Source organism: Saccopteryx leptura, chromosome 3 (assembly GCF_036850995.1).
Source record: "Saccopteryx leptura isolate mSacLep1 chromosome 3, mSacLep1_pri_phased_curated, whole genome shotgun sequence".
Taxonomy (NCBI): Eukaryota; Metazoa; Chordata; class Mammalia; order Chiroptera; family Emballonuridae; genus Saccopteryx; species Saccopteryx leptura.
The window spans coordinates 303,847,955-303,869,541 of NC_089505.1; positions in this window are offsets into that span (position 1 = coordinate 303,847,955).

A 21,587-nucleotide genomic window follows, 5' to 3' on the forward strand; every position below is an offset into this window, starting at 1 on the left:
CATAGAGTCATCCTCAGCACCTGGGCCAACTTTGCTCCAATGGAGCCTTGGCTGCGAGAGGGGAAGAGAGAGACAGAGAGGAAGGAGAGGGGGAGGGGTGGAGAAGCAGATGGGTGCCTTTCCTGTGTGCCCTGGCCGGGAATCAAACCTGGGACTCCTGCATGCCAGGCCGACGCTCTACCACTGAGCCAACCGGCCAGGGCCAACTGTTAGGATTTTAACAATGAATTTTAGGAAGACATAAATATTCAGGCAATAGAAAATGACAAATAAGTTATAAATTGTTTGAAAAAGGTATTTACCTTTTCATTCTCTGTGATTATGACCCTTGCCTGTCATTTATAAGCCAACTGTCAGAATGATAAAACTATAAAACACTGCAACAGAAACAGATGAAAAAAAAGTTAAACTTATTGAAATAATTTTTAAAAGATAAAAGGCATTTCTTTCTCTAGCTATGATAATGAACTTTGGACTAACTTAATCTCCCTGCCCCCCCATTGTACAACTACAAAGCTGGACAAACTATCGATATATGAAACAAGTGATTTTGGCCAAAAGGCAGGCAGAACTGTGATCCACGAATAAGGGGTGGGGGGACTGATGTGTCCTACATTCATTCCACTCAAGGTGCTTCTCTTGATTTATTTTCCCCTGTGTCCCAGTTCTCATGTTGTTCCCTCATGACCTCCAGGACAACCACACTCATGAATCTCTTTGGCCATGTATGTATCCTTGTGTTATGTTGAACAATGTTGTTTTGCATGTGTTTTTGTTTATGTAGTTGCTATTAAACTACGATTCTTGTTCTTACCATTTTACAATGGACATTAGGTCTACAAGATATGACTGCGGCACCCATCTAGTGCAAAGCTTCCAACAACTGCTTACTATTATGTGGACACCCCACTGTGGAATCATCTCTCCAAAGACAGACACCTTGGTGGCTTCCATCTCCTACTGTCACACACATTCTCAAACATGCACAAACAGGCAGACTGCTGAGTTGAGTACATGCAACCTAAGAAAACCAGACTTTTTTTTTTATCTGTGGTCCCACAGAGCATATGGCCTCGAGGCAATGTTGTATGTGCCTTACATCTTGGATACTAGGAAGATCTTTGTCCTTTATTTCTTCAAAATAGAAAGCCTGGAAACTTACAATGGAGGAGCAATAACCAGGAATGTCATGACAATGAAATCAAATGGTCTTTTCACATTCTTCACACCTTGGGTGGCATCGTACAAGATAAACCTTTATTCAACCACCAAGAATGTGTGAAACATAGCGCACCACCTGTTGTGGGGAATACTGATATAAATAAGCTATCTTACCTTCTCTCAAGGATCTTACAATTTAGTGAACTATCATTTAACAATTAAAAATATTATTCTATTGATTTGATTTTTAGAGAGAGGGAGGAAGAAAGAGAGACAGAAAAAGAGAGAAGAACACTGATGTGTTGTTTCACCCATTCATGCATTCATTGGTTGATTCTTGTATGTGCCTTGACTAAGGATCTAACTTGCAACCTTGGCATGTCAGGACAACATTCTAACCAACTGGGCTACCCAACCAGGGCCTGGCATTGACATTCTCCCCCCCCCCCTCTTATTTTCTTTTTCTTTTTTTTATTCAGTGAGAGGAAGGGAGGCAGAGACAGACTCCCACATGTGCCCCAACTAGGATCCAACTGGCAAGCCCACTAGGGAACAATATTCTGCTCATATGGGGCATTGCTTCATTGCCCAGCAACCAAGCTCTTCTTAGCACTTGAGGCAGAGACCATGAAGCCATCCGCAGCATGCAGAGCCAACTCGCTCCAACGGAGCCATGGTTGCAGGAGGGGAGAGAGAGAGAGAGAGAGAGAGAGAGAGAAGCGAGAGGGGGAGGGGTGAAAAAGCAGATGGGTGCTTCTCTTGTGTGCCCTGACTGGGAATCGAAGCCAGGACTTCCACACACACCAGGCCGATCCTCTACTACTGAGCCAATTGGCAGGGACTCTCTCCTCCTCTTAACACCAACACTGCATTCTCCTGCTGCTTCCACTATTTTTCTGGCTGCTGCTCCTCCTCTTCCACATCTTGTCTTGAAATGAATTTGACCCCAAGCTGGTCAATGACATTGCCAGGAGACAACCAACTATATCAAGGATTTTGAAACTTTCTATAAACTGGTGAATGGCAGTCCACAGAACTTTGAAATGTGGAATACATTAAATTCATAATAGGAAGTGTTCTGCCTATGTGACAGGTCAAATTTTCAAAATTTTAAGTTTTTTAAGTAGTTTTAATATATTTATTATAAGTACAAAGAACAACCAGTGAGAGAAAAAGCTAAATTCTGTAAAAATATTTTGAGATATGTGTGATACTGCCATTTTAAGTTCTAGCATGTATAAGAACTGAAATGTGGCAATTTTCCTTGTGGTTAAGGTAATACCACGAGGGCTTCAGAGACAGGCTTTATACAAGGAGACTCAGCCAACAGGAGTATCTGTAAAAGCTGAATTGCTGCTTTGAGTTTTTCCAAGGTTGGAATGCAATTAACATAATTCACTTTGAAAACAATAAAATGGGTCCAACATTGCTGAATTGCTTAGTTATTCTGTTCTACTTTTAGTGTTTAACTTGAAAAGCATGCTACAGAGCTAATAGGACTTTTGGGCTGGGCTGGGCATAGCTTTATTGCTGGAGTAGAATTTTCCCCAAGATTCAGGTCCCTTTCTGCTCAGAATAGGTGAGAGGAAAAAAGTCAGGATGGGTATTTTGATGAAAACATTTTGCAAGGAAGCTGAGAAAATAAGTACAATTTAAAATATTTTTATTTATTTTTACTATTTTCTTTAAATATTTTGAGAAAATATCATAGAAAAATATTACATGAACATACACACAAAGTATCAAAAACATTAGCTGCAGAATTTAAGTTCACAAGGATGTAGACATAAGATTTCAAAGGACTGTTTAATATTGGTCACACAAATTGGATAGGTAAACACCAAACTAGGCTGCACGTTTTGGCTCTGTCATGTTCATATCTGGAGGTTTGTGTGTAATGCAATTTTTGATAAGGAAAGCAGTATCAGACACTTTTTGAACTAAAGAAGAAATGTATCACAGGTAAAGAAAACAACCCCTTAGTCACTAAGCAGCTAGCATAACCTTAAACAGAAAAGATTTAAGGCAACACAATAAAAAATATACCTCCAACATAACTTTACCATGTAAGTATTCTAAAAAGCCAGCTCTGGACAGAAGCTCCGAGTCTACACTGCCACACTTGTGACCCACAGAGCTCCCGGCTAAATTTGGGCTGCCTGCACTGTACTTTTCAAACAAGTTAGAAAAAGGCAAACTCTGTCCTTCTGGAGCCCCCATGTATTTCTTCTGTTTCATTTTCACACTAATGAGCACCATTTGACATATGTGACAATTCCATTAGATAAGACAAGAGCAGTAAAACACAGGGCTGAAACATGAAAAGAATGTTTCCTAACATCCTGTTGAGCACTAGATAGATTTTTCTTTTCTTTTTTTTTAAAGAGAGGCAGGGAGAGAGAAACAGGAACATCAAGCTTCAAGATGCTCCTGTATGTGCCCTGACCAGGGATCGAACCCCCACCTCCATGCTCCGGGACACACTCCAACCAACCGAGCTATTTGGCCAGAGCTTAATTTTTATTGATTTTAGAGAGACAGAGAGTGGAAGGGAGAGAGAGGGCAGGGGGAAAGGAAGCATTTGTGGTTCCACTCAGTCATGCATTTTTTGGTTGCTTCCCGTGTGTGCCCTGACTGGGAATCAAACCAGCAACCTTATTGTTTTGGGAAAATTCTCTTAACCGACTGAACTAACCTTCCAGGGTCTGTTTTATGATATTTTAAAACTTATTTTTAACTGGTCATACCTAAGCCTAAACTGTAGAAGCATAGACACCTATAAATTCTCACTAATCAACAAAAGACCAAGAAACCAGGAACACTAGCGTAGATGTGACACAGGACACATATTTAGCGGGAGGTGACTCACTCATTGTTGTTTCCACTGTGGATATTTCACAGACCAAGCTTGCATAGTGTGACTTCAGATTACACCGTCAGCACTGATCAGTGGCCGCTCTGACAACCACAAAAAGTCCAAATGTTTGCAATTCACAGCAACCAGTGGGGCACATGGAAGCTGCTCAATCACCCGTTTTTCTCTGCAGAGAGTCATTCTATTCAAATCAAAGACACTGCTGCACATCTGACGTTTGAAACTTAGAAATATAAGTTGGATAATTTCTTTTAAAAATTGTAACTATAAACAACTTAAAAAGAATAAATATGTATACTTATCAGTACATTAAACATTGAAAACAAGCAATATTAAAAAAAAAAAAGCTTTAAAAAGAGAAACATCAAGACCCACAAAAATCCAAAAACATAAACAAGACTACACAAATAAAACCTATACATCCTGACAACAAATGTAGAATCAATGAAGGCAAAATGCTCTCCATCTGGGTTAAAAATGGAAATTACCAGAGAATCATCTAAACTAGCATTGCAGAAAGATGAGTGTAAGGTCGGTGGATAATGGGGGATGGTCATGTGGGGAACTCAGGCCCTCCTGGAAACTTTGGCTAGGACCACCCACAACCAAGCGCACCAAAAGAAACTTCCCAGGAGCTCTTCAGAAAAAAGTGACACCTCCATCAGCCAGTGAGATTTCGCTATCTCCTATTAGCTCGACCACCCTAGGGACCCTTTAAATATTTTGAGAAAATATCATAGAAAAATATTATATGAACATACACACAAAGTATCAAAAAACATTAGCTGGGCATGGGGTGATAACTGAAAGAGTTCCTTAAGCCCAGAACTGGAGTAATTTGAGCAACAAAATAGAGTAGAATTGGATAACCCAAGTTAAAATAAATATTCATGCTTGACAAGGCAGTGGTGCAGTGAATAGAGCCTGGGACACTGAGGACCCAGGTTCAAAACCCCAAGGTTCGTGGCTTGAGCACAGGTTCATCTGGCTTGAGTACTGGGTCACCAACTTAAGCATGGGATCATATACACAACTCCAGGGTTGCTGGCTTGAGCCCAAAGGTTGCTGGCTTGAAGTGCAAGGGTTGCTGGCTTGAATATCTCTTTAAATATCTCACGCAGGTCACACCTTGCGGCTTCCTTGGCCTCCATATTTCCTCAGGGCCAGGGAACCTCGTTGGGAGGGAAGTGCTCTGTACTCAATTAAGCCTTTTATTATTCCACACTTCATGGCTCTGGCCCCTTCCTTCCTTCTCAGTGGGGAAAAATACCTTACATTTTGGTGCCGAAAACCCAGGAGAAGTTGAAGTCCACAAGGACCGCTACTCTTCCCCTCCCCTCTGAGAAAGAACCAGGATCTCTGACCTTCCACCCACTTTAGCACATGGTGCGGTAAGTCCTCTGCTTCCAGCCACTCTTGAGTTCTTTCCTCCGAAACTCCCTGTCTGAAATCATAGCTACGTCAGGGAAGTCTTTCCATCCGAGTGCGTGTGTGGCCGTGAAGATGTCCTGATCAAATCCACTTTACCTTATCTGTTCGTGGCCAGAGCTTGAGTTTTGGGACACTAGTTCTCAATTCTGACCACTCCAAGGACTGAGGGCGGCTGTGGGGGCACAGGAATCTCCCTTCATAAAGGAGAAGAAACTGTTCTTCTCCGCTGTGGCCAGGCCAAAGAACCCACTGAATTAGCCTCCTGAAGAGAATTTTGGTTTTAACACCCTCACCAATTTAACTATCAGCAAAAAGCTAGGAGCTGATTGGAGATCCCTTACATACAGGACTTCTAGTTATTTGCGCACCCATCCTTAATCTCTGTGCCACCTGTTCCACCACACAGGCCTTTTTTCTGGCCAGAGAAACATCACCTAAAACCTCCACTCCTGATCTTTCCTTCTCTGCAGACTCCCAAACCTCTTTCTTTCCTGCCTGACCCCTGGGGGCGCCCTTCTCTTGGGACTTCTCTCTGGTCCCTCTGCGGACCTCTTCGCTCGGTTCTCTTCCTTCCAAGAGCCCCCTCCCCTCCCTTAGCAAAATCCTGTTTCTTATTCACCACTACCATTCTCTCTTTCTCCTTCCCTGCTGGCCAGAGGCCCCTCCCTTTTCTACTATGTTCTTAAGTCCCTCCTCCGTCAGGCCATTCTCCACCTACTCTTGGCTCTTACACTGGTTTGCAGGACCCCAAGGCCCAACTTCAATTTTCTTGCAGGAAGTTCTGGCCCTGTCCTGCCTCTAGCTCCAGCATTTCTGGTAGGATCTGGGTGCCGGGCTCCCTAGGAGCCCACGTCCTCTTATTCTCAACCCCTAAACCTCTATCTGGGACCTGTGAACATGGCATTTAAAGTTTTTAATGGTCTCAACTAGTAGAAACAAGCCAAGGCTCTTTGCCAGGCCTGCATGCAGCAGAAGGTAACACTACAAACCCAAAGTCTTGTGGCAACCCTGAGACCAGCAGAGCAACAGAGGCAAGGCACAGGAAGTGCCCAACCCAAGTCCAAGCCACAAATAGAAATCCTACCAGCAGCTTGCTTTAAGTGTGGCAAGCAGGGTTGCTGGTCCTAGCAGGGCCCCTGGCCGTGGCTGCCCACTGAGCACTGCCCTGACTGCAAGCAGCCCGGTCACTGACGGAGCGATTGCCCCTTTGGGCAACTGGCTTTTCCTCAACGTCTCTATGTGGAGAACAAGCCGCCTGAATGGGAAGGCCAATCCAGCCAGGTGGGCGCATCACTCAACTCCTAGGACATGGCCTGGACTCGGAGAACCCAGGGTATGCTGCAACTAGTGGGTAAGTCCATCTCATTTCTTGTGGACACAGGCTGCCTTCTCTGTTTTGCCATTACACTCTGGACCTCTAGTTCCCTTATGGGTCTTGGTTATGGGAATGGATGGGACCCTTTCCTTTCCCCTTTATACGCCACTCCTGACATGCAGTTTTGCCTCAAGCTTGCCTCCTTACAGGACCACTGGCAGTCGGAACCACTGGACTCCATCCATCTCCAGCTCACCAAAAGACTATACCCTGCAAATCCTCCTATTACTCCTCTTTTTTAAAAATCCTTACAGAACCACATCCACGAAGTTTCTCCAGTCACAGCCAAACAGATGTTCCTCCTGACACTCCTCAAACCACCACCTTCTTTTTTTTTAAATTTTATTTATTCATTTTAGAGAGGAGAGAGAAAGGGAGAGAGAGAGACAGAGAGGGAGAGAGAGAGGAGAGAGAGACAGAGAGAGAGAAGGTGGGGAGGAGCTGGAAGCATCAACTCCCATACGTCTCTTGACCAGGCAAGCCCAGGGTTTCGAACTGGTGACCTCAGCATTTCCAGGTCGACACTTTATCCACTGCGCCACCACAGGTCAGGCACCACCACCTTTTGATCTCCCCCTCCCCACAACACCCCTAATCAGCAGGAAGTAGCCAGACGAATAAACGGCGCCCCTATTCTATTTAACACAAAAGGGCAGAATGTAAGGTCGGTGGATAATGGGGGAGGGTCATGTGGGGAACTCAGGCCCTCCTGGAAACTTTGGCTAGGACCGCCCACAACCTAGCACGCCAAAAGAAACTTCCCAGGAGCTCTTTGGAAAAAAGTGACACCTCCGTCAGCCAGTGAGATTTCACTACGTCATATTAGCTCGACCACCCTAGGGACCCTTTAAATATCTCTCACGTGGGTCACACCTTGCGACTTCCTTGGCCTCCATATTTCCTCGGGGCCAGGGAACCTCATAGGATGGGAAGCGCTCTGTACTCAATAGAACCTTTTATTATTCCACACTTTGTGGCTCCGGCCCCTTTCTTCCTTCTCAGTGGGGAAAAATACCTTACAATGAGCAGAGAGAGACCTAAAAATATAAGCAACAGGAGTGACAAAATGAACTTAACACAAAGAACCCAAGTGCAAAATTATAAAATTAGGCAATAATATTGCTTTACACTGATTAAGGTTGTGATCTATTAAGAAGTCATGAGTTATTAACCTTTTGGTTTCAGTTAAGTTACCAAAATATGTCAAGCTCTAACTGGTGGAAAATGAATCCTTGGTGGGAATGATGTGAGGGAAGCTTAACACTCCTCCGTTGGGCTAATCCCCACTCTGCATTTACAAATTGTGCGGCCCACAAAGTTTATTAAAATCCAGTTGCCAAGGAACCTGGAAAGGAGTGCCTCCCAGGCCCAGGCGGCCAGCAGAGGGCAGCAGCGCTTACAGTAACGCAGGTGCACTTCAGGTTCCCGACAAGGAGAGGGCCTGCTCAGAAACTCAGAAAGACGGGTCTGACTGTAGGAGACCGGAGGGTTCATGAAAACTTTTTCTGATTGTTTCGTAGTGTTCCCTCTCCACCTGACCCAGCTTAAACTCTTCCCAGGAGCTCTTTGGAAAAAAGCGACACCTCCGTCAGCCAGTGAGATTTCACTACGTCATATTAGCCTGTAATAACGCCAGGCTACTTTTCCTCTTCCGATTTCTGACTTTAATATTGCATTCTGAGTAATAAGTTAGAGTTCAAACTCATAGCCCATACAACTTGAGTTTGTGAAACCAGTACTAGGGCTGGCTTTCTTTCCCTCTTACCCGGGTTTTAATGACAGAAATGAAGTCACATTAGTCCATATGCCAATGAGGGGCTATTGAACCGTCCTGTGTCCTTCCCCAACAACTTCGCCACCTACACTCCTGCTGAGTGAAGCCTGCCCTCCGTGAGCTCTTCCTCCCCATGGCATCCTCTCTGCTCCCTCCAAGCTTGCTATTCAAGTGGGTTTGGCCAATATTCTCTCGTCCCCTCTAAATAGCCCCCTTGTTCTAACAGCGGTCCTCATGGGGAACAGGATATGCTTCAGTGGAGTCATTTGTTCTCTCACTGGGGTGCCAGATATTTCTTCCTGACTCCAGAACTCTCTAGTGCTTTGCTATGCAAAGTAGACCAGCAGCATGAGCATCCCAAGAGCTTGTTAGAAATGCAGAATCCCAGAACCCACCGCGAGACCTATGGAAGCAGAACCCGTGTGTTACCGAGACGGCCAAGTGAGTCCCATGCACATTACACTGCGCAGCACTGCTCTCTGGGCAGCTTCACAGGATCACCACCAGATACATCATTTAAAAAACCTTGACTTGGTCTGTCCAGACAGGATAGTGAAGGGGAAAAAGAGCAGCTCTAGATTAGGGGGCAAGCTGTATGGGATCTTTAGTAAGTGACAAACTTTTTGATTCCAACTCCCCTTCCTTTTCTTCATCTATAATGGAGGAAGAAGGTCCCCTGTCTGATAAGATTGCTGATGGTTTTAAATAAGGTCACTGCTGTGAAGTGCAGTCATTTAAAATCCAGCCAGAGGCTTCTCGTCAAGATGTGGTGTAGGTAAATGTGGTACCAGCTTCCTCCCACAACCACATCAAAATTCCAACAAAACTACAGAAATGCTTGAAATCTGTCTGAGTGTAATTCTCAGCTAGGGAAATGAAGAAGTCACAGTGAGACTGGTAGGAGGGGTGGAGACAGGAAGGTTGTGGCTGGTCCCACACCACATGTGGAGGCTAAATAGCAGGAGGAATATCTCAGCTGCAAAAGTCCTCCCTGAGGAGCAAGGGGTCCCAGGCCCACACCAGACACCCAGCCCAGGGTTTCAGTGCCAGGAAGAGAAGTCCCCATAACTTCTGGCTGTAAAAACCAGCAGGGATTGTGGCTGGGCAAGATGGAGGGCTGCTGGAGTCTCAGGCAGTTCCTATAAAGGACCTGCATACAGACATATTATTCTGATTCATATCCTCTGAGCAAGAGGTGAGCCAGAAACCTGAAAGGAAACAAGGACTTACAGGGAGGAACTGGATTGTCCAGCATTAGAAGAAGAGCTGGGGGGGGGGGGGACAAAAAAACAACAACCTTGAGTTGGAGTGTTGTACACGCAACACAATACACACAGGATGTATTATACACTCATACACCTGAAACCTGTATAATTATTTTAATCAATGTCACCCCAATAAATTCAATTAAAATATTCTTTAAATAAAACCCTGTGGTCAAATATGGAAATGCTACGTATTCTGACACCCCCACCCAACTTCACAAAGCATGCTGAATGGCTCAATAAAGGCTCAGATAAGGCCTGCAATAAACTTGTGAGACTTGGTGGTACTCTAAGTACTCTAAGTAAGGGGCTGCCTCCTAACTTTAATGTAGCTACACCAAATTTTCATAGAAGGTTCAATGGTTCATCTCCAGCTGTAGCTATGAGGGTAAGCCTTAGCTAAAAGGCAGAGAGAACTTTGCTCAAACTGGTCTTTAAAATGGTACAAATATCCAGAAGGGTTTGTAAGAAGAGATAAGTGGAGGGGGCTCAGGCCCAGGGCCCGGTTCAGAGACAGCTGGGTTAGTGGCCTATGCCCGTGTGACAACAATACCCCAAATGTCGAGGCTTAACCGACACACACAGTGTCTCCCACGCTCTGGGAACTGGGAGTCCAGCAGGCCTCAGCTGGGTGCTTCAGCCAGGACAGTGTCCTTCAGGACGCTGGGGCTGCACTCTCAATGGAGGCAGTGCCTGCGTCAGCCGGGATTGAGCTCACTCGGGGGGACGGTGGGGTTTGTGTGTATTGGAGGCCTGATTTCCTGTCTATGGTCTCCCTCAGTGCTAGGCCACATGGAATTGCAACTCATGACGTAGAAGCTTGTTCCCCAGAGAGTGGGACCTGAGAGAGAGACAGAGAGGACACAGCTCAGCGTAAGCAAGGGGTTAAATCCTGTTGCAACCGAATTTTGAAAGTGATCTTGGATCACTTTGCCATCAGTCTCTAATAAGTCCAGTGTAAGAGGAGGGGGTTTATAGGTGCTGTGTCCACCAGGAGGTGGGGACTGCAGGGAAACACTGAAAGGAGCAAGGGAAGGCCCTGGCATGTTCATGCCTCACCCAGAATCACAGACCAGTTAGGACGCACAGCCAAGTATGAACCCAGCTCTGTTTCCTCAACACTGGGACCCTAGTTACACGCAGTCATTCCAGAGGGCTGGGCGTGCTGGTGTCACTGGATACAGATACAGTACTACATGTAGAAGGGGGTGCAGAGCTGGCAGCCCAAAGGACTGTCTAGGTGGGTGTGCTTCAAGAAGGAGACTCGGGTAAGGGAACATAGGAGGTGAAGTCACTTCTTGACAACAGGCCCCAACACAGGTGGAACCCTGTAACCAGGTGCCCACATTTTAGTGACAGCGCCATAGCCAGCTTATTTGGGAGGAGACACTTGAGAGAGAAAGATGTTCCTTTGTTGCTTCCGAACTAGCTGGCTTGTTGCTTCGGAAAACCCCACCGTGAGAGCCTTAGCAGACGCTGCATACTGTTGTCTGACGCTGACCTCCAACATTGCTGCCCATTTTCCAGAGTTCCCCCTGAGGTAACACAGAGCAGCCTAGGTTAGGCCAATCCAGGAAAAGTCCTTCTCTGTTAGCCCTCTCTGGGAAGCCCCCACCCCCTCCTCTTCGTGTGGGGGGAAGAGGGATGTGGAGGGAGGGCCCCTGAGATCAGGAACAGGTTAGTGGATGGTGGAGAGACAGGTGGTCCAATCACGACCAGACCTCAGGACCAGGCTGGCTGGATGCGAAGGGGCTTCCTGAGGTGCCTCTCATCTGTGCCCTTGGGAACCAGGCTACTCAGGCTGTCACTCCTTTTTCCTCCTGGGTGGAGGTCTCCACTGAGAGTGTGTGTATGTCTGGGATGGAGAGGGACAGGGTCTGATAACCAGGAGAGCGGCGTGCTGAGGTTTTGCACTTGGCGGCCAGGCACCGCCTTGACGGAGCTCCAGACAGGACGTGGAATATGACTGAGGATGGGGTTCTCCACTCCATCTCCCTGCAGGAGGGGCAGGAGTCCCACATTGCCAACCAAGTCCAGCGCTGGCTAAGCATGAGTGCAGGTGCTGAGCTTCCCGACCCCCGGGGCCCCAGATAGCCAAAGGGGAACCCGAGTCCCTGAAGCGTGCCCCCTGTGTTCCCTCTCGTCAAGGAACCTAAGTCGTCATGTGCTCCCCCAACCAACCCTCACTGCCCAGCCCATGCTTTGGCCAGATGTAGTCACTGTCCACATATTGGTAGAAATTTCAGAAAAGACACTTTTATACCATTTTACCCCGTGTTTAGTCAAGAGTATTTGTGCCTTTCTCCATAGCCTCTCCTGTTTTGACTGCTATCCCTGGGTGTCCATGCGGCCTGACCATCCTGGCACACCTTCTCCCAGCCTTCCCCACCATCGTGATTAGCAGGGATGCTTCCCCCCAAAAGGACATAGGCTTCATGGTACCATGTCTGTTGCTCTGCCATTTGCCCCCTTGAAGTTCACATCCCCGAGGCGCCTCCAAGTCATGAGCTCGGGCCTCCCTGGGTGGCACAACAATCCTGCAGGGCACTGGCTACCATGGTGACTCAGCCTTTACCTTTGACTGCTGTGCAATCTTGACCTTGATGTGATTCCCTTCTGCTGCCATTTCAATAGTCCTGTCCTGAAGAGACCACATTGCCTAATAGCCTGACCCCTCCCACCCAAGAATAAGACTCTGTGTTTTTGTCTTAGAATGGGATATTTTGTCAGAAATCACGGGCGTGACACAGTCCATAGAGAAGGTGCTGTCCACCCTCATGTAACAAAATGGCGAGGACACTAACACGGTGCATCATTTCCCACCTCAAATTCTACTCCTAGTACCAAGCCTTTTTCTCCTGTGAGCACTCATGCCTCCCATTTTGCCACTAATCACTGCGGTGTGGGGTCCGAACTGAGCTGCAGCCCCTTACCCTCCTGATGGGTCACGGTGCTGCCCATGACTGCATGTCCCTCTGTCCATCCCAGGGGGAGATGCATCAACTGTGAACAGAAGGGAGACCGCATGGTGCAGAGACAGTCCAGACATGCCAGCTGCATAAGCTGGCAGAACACCTGGTGCCCGCCTCTCTGGGCAGTGACCTCATCTTTCTGTCCAACTTGACTGGGTACTTATAGAGTTTCCACTAACCCCCAACAGGTACTGGACTAAATAGTTACAAGATGAGTCCCTGGCCCTCCAGAGCACAGTGGTCATTCGGCCACCTGCAGCAAGTCTCCAGTTCACTCTTCTGGATCTGGATGGTGGGGTGAGCCAAGGACCAACCTCACAGAGTTCGTGTTGGGATGCAGTGGAGTCCTCCCTGCAAATGCCGCTCTGGGTGCGTGGCCCCACAGAGAGGTCTGCTGGGGAGACTGTGGTCATGCTAATTGGGCCCTTCTCTCTTCCTCATAATGAAGCCTCTGCCCCACCTTTTCCTGTCCTCATATCCTAGGGCTGGCCTCCTTTCTCATTTGTAAAGGATATCTGAGATGCCATTATGGGTCCCATTCCTGAGTGAAGCCAGAGCAGAAATCCCAGAGATTAGCAGTGGGGTGCCGGGCTCACACAGATGTCTGTACTGGGGTTGGTTGGGGCTCATTTATTCAGCAAATATATAGGAAGTCCCACTGGGTTCAGGCACTTTTCAGGCACTGACCATAAGCTAGTGCACCGAGCAGACAACCCTCCCCTCTAGTCACACAAGGCTTCACAGCAGGTGCTGTCCACAGGACAATTGACATGATGCCCTCCTCTTCTCCTCTAGATGTGGGCACATCTTCCCACCTTCTGGCGAGGACAATGGACCTCTGGACTGGCTGATAAAGTGAGTGGGCTTTGAATCAGAACTATGAATGGAGTGTGGGGACTATGGATTGGAGGTTCTAGCAGAATCCTGCATCCTACACATTATGCGATTTCTGCAAGAGGGCAGAGGTATTGGGGCTCCTCCTAGAAAAGTGTGTAAGGGTTGAAGGGAGCTGTGGATATGGCTTTGGGTGCTGGAGGAGAGCACTGGGGAGGTTGGTGGACAGATAAGTCCCTAAGAGAATCCATCCCCATCCCCATCCCACCCCAGCCTCCACCACCGCAGCCTGGGACCCAGAGCAGGAGGTGTGGGGAGCATTGGTAGAACCTCAACAGTGGGTGCTCAGCTGGTTCTCAGGAGACTCCGTGAGGGTGCAGAGGCCAGCCAACCCCACACTGTGGGTGATGAGTGTCAGCTGGAAGAGAATTCTGACACAGGGTAGCTCGTGAATTAGGTGGCATGAGCATGGGAGCTAAATGTGAAGGCAACAGAAAGGCTGGGAAGTCTGGGCAAGAGACAGGGGCTGTTTGTTTCCTCATTGGTCAGATATTCATGGAGTACCTACTGTGTGCCAGTGAGTACAGTGAACAGAGCAGAAACCACCCCTCCCTGTCTTCATGAACTTGACATTCCAAGGGAAAGGGAACAGCAAGACTGATGGGGAAATCTTCCAGGCTTCTCTGAAGGAGACTTTTTGCCAAACCCTCTTGGGTGACCAGGCTTGTCTCTGCCAGGATTGCCTGACTTAAATATGGACAAAGAATAGGACTGGCTTCTGGGTAGTCAGGAGCAAGAGTAACAAGCCCACAAGTCCCCATAGAGGAGCTCTGGGGGTGAGGGGCAGCGTGGGAAAAAAAATGCCAGACCTCCGACTCTGCTGCCAATCTGTCTCTCCCCACAGCCGTCTCCTTCATCCTGTGACTTGGATGGACCCTGAAAACTTTTTCTAGCCCCATAATTTTTCTGCCTGTTGATGCTGTTGGCTTACATAGAGCTCAAATCACCGGGATTGGACCTTGAATATCAGGGCTATCTTCTCCTTTCTGGAGTATCTTGAACCCATTGAGACAGAAAGAGAGGCATGGAGGACTTGGGGTAGGTGTGTATAAAAGGATGGGACTAGGCCATACAGAGAAGAGCTTCCGGAAGCTGGGGTTTAGCCAGGAGCAATGAGTAGGCTCAGATCACCTTCTGGGGGTAGGTTCTTGAACTGAGCCTTCATTGACAGGCATGAGAGAGTCGCTGTCTGTAGAAGGCTCATGAAAAGCGGCCATACTGATAACATTTTCCCCTCGTGGAGCCACAGAACCAACTCCAGAGCACAAGCAAGAACCATCTTCAGAGCACAAGCAAGAACCATCTCTAGAGCACAAGCAAGAACCATCTGTAGAGCACAAGCAAGAACCATCTCTAGAGCACAAGCAAGAACCATCTGTAGAGCACAAGCAAGAACCATCTCTAGAGCACAAGCAAGAACCATCTCCAGAGCACAAGCAAGAACCATCTCTAGAGCACAAGCAAGAACCATCTGTAGAGCACAAGCAAGAACCATCTCTAGAGCACAAGCAAGAACCATCTGTAGAGCACAAGCAAGAACCATCTCCAGAGCACAAGCAAGAACCATCTCTAGAGCACAAGCAAGAACCATCTGTAGAGCACAAGCAAGAACCATCTCTAGAGCACAAGCAAGAACCATCTGTAGAGCACAAGCAAGAACCATCTCTAGAGCACAAGCAAGAACCATCTGTAGAGCACAAGCAAGAACCATCTCTAGAGCACAAGCAAGAACCATCTCCAGAGCACAAGCAAGAACCATCTCTAGAGCACAAGCAAGAACCATCTCCAGAGCACAAGCAAGAACCATCTCAAAAACTAACACCAACTGTAATTCTAGTGCCCACTATGGTTCCAGAGCACCTGCCATAGCTCTTGTTCAAGCTGAAGAGGTCAACCAAGCATCTATACCATCTCTAATTTCAGAACAAAAACAGACTCAAGCCACAGCTCCTGTTCAAGTTCAGGAGATAAAACAAAAACACATCTGCCAACTCCAATTCTGGAACCAGAACAAGGTGAAGATAGAGCTTCCAATCAATCATCTCAAGAACTAGAGCCTCCAACGCGCATCATAGTAGCAATGCCTTTAGTGCTGGGTCTTGAGCTGCAGGTTATGTGAGCTGTCTCGCCGGAAGTTCTTTCCCCTCCCCTTAATTGCAATTTTTAATGTTGTTTATTTTTATCTTACATATAAAGGTTGCCTATATTTTTCTTCTAATATTCACAACCACTATATCAGAACAAGATCTAGTTCCAGAACACTATTACCAAGAACAAACCCAATACCTATTCATCAGTCACTCCTCATTCTCCTCACTTGCAGCCCCTGGCAACCCCTGCTACCTTTCTGTCCTTGAATTTACCTATTCTGGATTTTTCATATATGTGGAATCATACCTAATACGTAGCCTTTTGTGTCTGACTACATAATACATGAGGAGACTGTTTTTATGGTTCTAATAAAAATAGCACTTTTATTAAGAGGAAAAATTCTTGATGGGCAAAGATCATGTATAAAAAATGAAGCCTCAGTATAATATTTTCATTACCTTGGACCAGGGACCACTTTTATAATTATGATACAAGAGCTGTAAACCATAGGAAAATGTTTGGGTCCCTGAGGCACCTTTAAAAATCTTTCTTTTCCTGTGTATACCGTGTTTAAACTTTTCTAATGTGCATAGTATAAAAATATTAAAATCATGTTAAGTGTTTCCCTTTATTCCCAATGTATTAAGTAAATACATTGAAAAGTTTTTAAAGTATTAAACAAAAATAATTAATGTTTATTTAGTAAAATATTGTTATGCAATATATAGGAAAATAACATTTATTTAATAAAACTGGCTATAATCATTGTGGGCAGGGTGGTAAAGAACTCTAATTGGCCTCGGTTCATGTGTTCACCTCTGTGGGTAGGATGAGATTCTGTTGGTTAACTCCTGTCAGAATCAATGGGATACCAAGCAGCCAAAACGACATGTGCCTGCTTTCCCACCTAAGCGATGGATGGATGAACGAATGGATGGATGGATAGATGGATGGTGAATGGATGGTCAGATGAGTAGATCAATAGAAAAAAAATCAATATACAAATGTTTGCCATTTGCTCATTTTTACAGGGTTGGGTAAAGAAAGGACTATGAATAACTTATTTTACTTAAAAAGTAAATTTTATTTAAAGTTTTTCTTTAATTAGCATGGATCACATTGATCACTAATTGAGAGAAAATACACATATTCCTCACCACCAGGGTAATATTTAGGAAAGACAAAAAGTACTAGATGAGCTGAAGCCTGCTCAAACTCCCAAGAATACTCAAAAGGACTCTTTCATAAAGTTGTTTTTGTAACTTTGAGATAGAGGAAGACAAGGACAGGCTGGCTAGGGCCGAGTGTGTCATAGTCATGGTGAACACGGGAGAGAGGGCAGGACTTGAGGTACTATCTTCTGTCTGCACTTCCTGCCAGTTTTAAACAGAAAACCAGTCTTAAGGAAGTGCAATGGACACTAGTCAGTGACATATTACAGGCTAGGCCTTTTCTTTCTGGAGGTCCAGGGGCAGTGGAATAACAGTTAAAAGCCCCCAGTGAGCTAACATTTCTTTTTTTCTTTTTTTTTTTTGCAAGCCACATTATTTAGTTTTATGGCACTCTGTGTTTCTTTTTTTACCCAAGAATTTTCTGTAGTTTATTTTTGGACATTTTATTCCTGTTTAGGCAGGGAGCCAGTTATTGAGTCAAGGGGTTTTGCTCACACTTAGATCAGAATATTTAAATGATGAAGCAGAGCCCACCTAAGGCAGGTATCGTAGTGGGAACAGGAAGCACTGTCATGGCAGATGTGATCCTGCGTGGTCCACATCCCCCTTATTCCCTGGGAGCAGAACTTCTCCTACAGACAACATTGGGAGTTTGGAGAGAGATTCAAGAAGGGCACCTCACCTCCCTTGCCTACACTCTCATCCAAAGCTCTCTCTTTTTCTCCCCTGTGCAAAGCTTAGTGGGAGCACTGAGATCACTGACTCTCCCTGCTCACCCCTGATTTTAGTAGCTGCTGATCAATGGCCATTAATATACTTAACCAAAAAAAGGCTAGTTAGTATTTTTTTTTTCCTAACCTGATAAACTCAGTAATAAATAGCGTGAGAAAAAACAGGGAGGGGATAGATGGACGCTTGCAAAATTCCTGACAATTTGACATCAGTCCTTCAGGCTGGAATGAGAAGGCCCAGCACACCAACTGACTGCTGGACCCATGGGCGATACTGTAAGAAGGATTTACTCCAGATTCTAGAAGTTTTTTTTATCAAAATCTAGTCTCAAGTGTTTACAGTCAAACAGAAGAGTCTTACAAATATGTTTGAAGCATGAGAAGCAGTTTAAGGTATCAATAAAAGAGGGCTTGGATGAAAATCTCCATCTTCAGGAACAGTCCCTCACAATCGTTGGCTTGAAGAGGAAAGGAAAGGGTGCCACCAATCCTTAATTAAAAGGAGAGAGCAGTACAGGGCTGGCTCTTCGTGAAGCTCCGCACACCTCACGCTGTCACTGACAACGTCTGGGGCGACCAACGGCCACTTAAGTGACCGCTCAACTGACCCAGGAGATGTTGGGGTGGGGTTGGCAGGGACCAACGTCCCGCGCGGCGCGCCCTGGCGTCTGAGCCGCGCGCCACCTCCCTGGTCCCCGCGTGCAGCCCACACGCCCTCCTTTCTGGAGCTTGATGCCTCGCCCCGCCTGGTCCGAGCCCGGTGCCGGGGTGGTGCAGGCAGGAGTTTTCCTTAGTTGTCAGAAGGCAGGGTCGCCAATCCAGGCTCTCCTGACTCTGGGACAACTTAAAAGAGTTAAGGAGTTTGCAGGACACTAAGCAAGAGGGCGGGCCGAGTGAGGGTTGCTCTTCCTGGCGAGCGGGGCGGACTCAGGGGCAGTACCGCCTGAACCAGGGACCTGACCTGGTCAGCCCTGCTCTAGCCCCTGGGGTCCGCCCACCACAGGCGCGCAAAAAGAGACACGCGAGCTCTCCCAAACTGCGGAGCCACGCAGGTCTGCTGCACAAAAGGAAAGGAATACAAAAACAAACATCCCTCCATATTCCCTTTCCGAAATTTAAGAAATCTTTTAAGATTTGAAGGATCTGGGACCTTTTAATCTCAGACCCCCTTCCAATCCATATTGGCGGTTAATTCATTTGTGGCGCAGTCTGCTAGGCATCAGGACCAAGGGCGTTTACCTCGGTGAATAAGACAGATGTGGTTTCCTCCTTCCTGGAGCTTACAGTGTATACGAAAACAGAATGGAGGGGCTGGTAACGTGATCAATTGCAGTGGTGATAACTCGCAGTGGGGTGCCTGGGCCTGCTGCTACAGGCTCCCTAGAGGCAATTGTTAAATCCTCAGGAGTTTATCCTAAGCCTCCTTTTTAAACACAGCCAGTTCAAAATCAGCTAAGGAGACCTCTGAAACCAACAAATGTCACAAACTAGCCCTTCCCCTAGAGTCCTGCTGTTAACCTGTGCACCACCACTAAAGATAGGCTCACATCTGCTGTGCAGGGGCTCCATCTTGCTGCTAAATAGGATACTTGACTACATCCAACTACCAGCTGGGTTGAAGGAGCTGGCAAGGAAGCCAGGGCATTTGACAGTAGAGTGGTCTACCAGTGAGTGTCATTTCCTTCTCTCCATCAGGAATTCCATGCAGGAACGATTAATTGCCAGGCCACCTGCGCCAATCAGGTGGCTAGCTAGTGGTGGCGGGATTCCACATGTGGCAGAGCATTTTTCCTGAGTAGAAATATTTGGATTATTGAAGTTTGCTGAGTTCAAATAAACCATGCCGCAAAGCACTTTCCCAAACTTCAGACATAAGCCTTTTGTCATCAGGAGTCTGCCTGATCTACATCTACATAGACCATCTGTCCTGTCCATAGCTCCTCATTTTCTTTAAATTGACTCACCTTATGCACATAAACAATATTATTCTAAAGCATACTTTAATCACTACCATTAATAAAATCAATACTGTTTGTAATAAACAGAAAGCGATCATAAAAATAAATGCAATGAAAACAAAATAATGCTATTAGATTTCAGCTCTGAGCTTGAGATCTGCTCAAATATTAAATGTCAATAAGTATACCAGTACCACCTGGCAACATTCAGGAGGTCATCAGAAGAACTGAAATCAAAAGGAAATAACTTTATCAGTGTGTGATTTGACATTATTTAATTGTAAGGTATTTTCCGCTAAGGAAGAAAGAAGGATGTAGCCACCAAGTGTGGACAAGCAAAAGCTTTATTTAGAGTGCTAACTGGGCGAGGTTCACTGGTCAGCAAGATAGGGGCCAGGGAAGTCGTGCAGCTTCTCCCGCCCGAGGGGAGTGGGCTGGGGGTAATTTATAACGTTGGTAGGGTGGTGATGGTGAGATAGGTCGTGGCAAAATTTCATTGGACATTTGTTTTTTCAAAATGCTCCTGGGCCGTTTCTTTTGGTTGTCATGGGTGTGAGTGGTTTTGGCCAAAGTCCACGGACCTGGTTCCTCATGTGACCTTCCCCCATTGCCAGCCGACCTCACACTAATGACTTAGAATTATCCTGTTATATCACAGGGAATGATGATGATGTGGGAGCTCTGTGGCTGTTCCCTCCCCATCACATCCAGAAAGAACAGTAAATAGTAATGTCTCATCACTATTGGCTAGAATAGTGGTCCCCAACCCTCAGGCCGCTGACCAGTATCGGTCCGTGAGCCATTCGGTATTGGTCTGCAGAGAAAGAATACCTTACATGATTTTTGTTTTATTTATATTTAAGTCTGAATAATGTTTTATTTTTAAAAAATGACCAGATTCCCTCTGTTACATCCATCTAAGACTCACTCTTGACGCTTGTCTTGTAAGTTCGACAATTATATTTAATTTTTTTATGCCGGTTGCATAATTTTATTTTGTGCATTTATCTGTCCCACAGTTTTTACGCCGGTTGCATAATTTTATTTTGTGCATTTATCCATCCCACCTTAAAGGCCGGTCCGTGAAAATATTTTCTGACATTAAACTGGTCCATGGCCCAAAAAAGGTTGGGGACCACTGGGCTAGAGAATACAGGAAGTGTAAGAAGCAAGAACGGAATACCCAGGAAAGTCAATGGTTTACAGCCGAGAAAGCTAACACAGGGTGGAGCTGGGACAACCCTCAAGCCATCTGTGAACAGAAGCCAGTATGTTTCTTCTTTAGGGCATTTTATTTTCCTACTGAAAGTCTGTTCCATCTCATAATGGCAATTTAATACAGGATGTGTATTTTTTTGTTTGTTTGTTTGTTTAGTGTAAGAATCTCCAAGTTGGGAATATGCCCATTATAGTATTGAAGACTGGATAATTGACAAGCTAAAAATAATTAATTCTGAGTCTGACCCTACAAGTGCTCACTGAGGATACGTTTTATTTCCCTCTTTGGTAATAAAATGTCCATTCACTCTGAAAACTAATGGTTCTCACTAGAGGCAGATATAACAGCAGGCACACCAGGCACCTGTCCTGGGCCCCAACTTCTAAAGGGCTACACAAAACTCCAACTTTACAGTTTTTTCTAATGTAATGGGCCTAATATTTTCTTCTGCACCAGGACCTCAACTGACCTTAATCCACCTCTGATTCTCACCCAATGTAGCAGGACCTCCTGTTCTAGTCTGGCTGGCCTCAGAAACCCATAGTGAGGAGAGGATGTGTCTTACTTGGCCCCACCTCTCTCTGTCATCAACCCCTCCTTACCCATTCAGTCTGCTGTTACTAGCTCCTCCAGGGAGGAGAAGAAGTTTTCATTGGTTAGTGCAGTTCT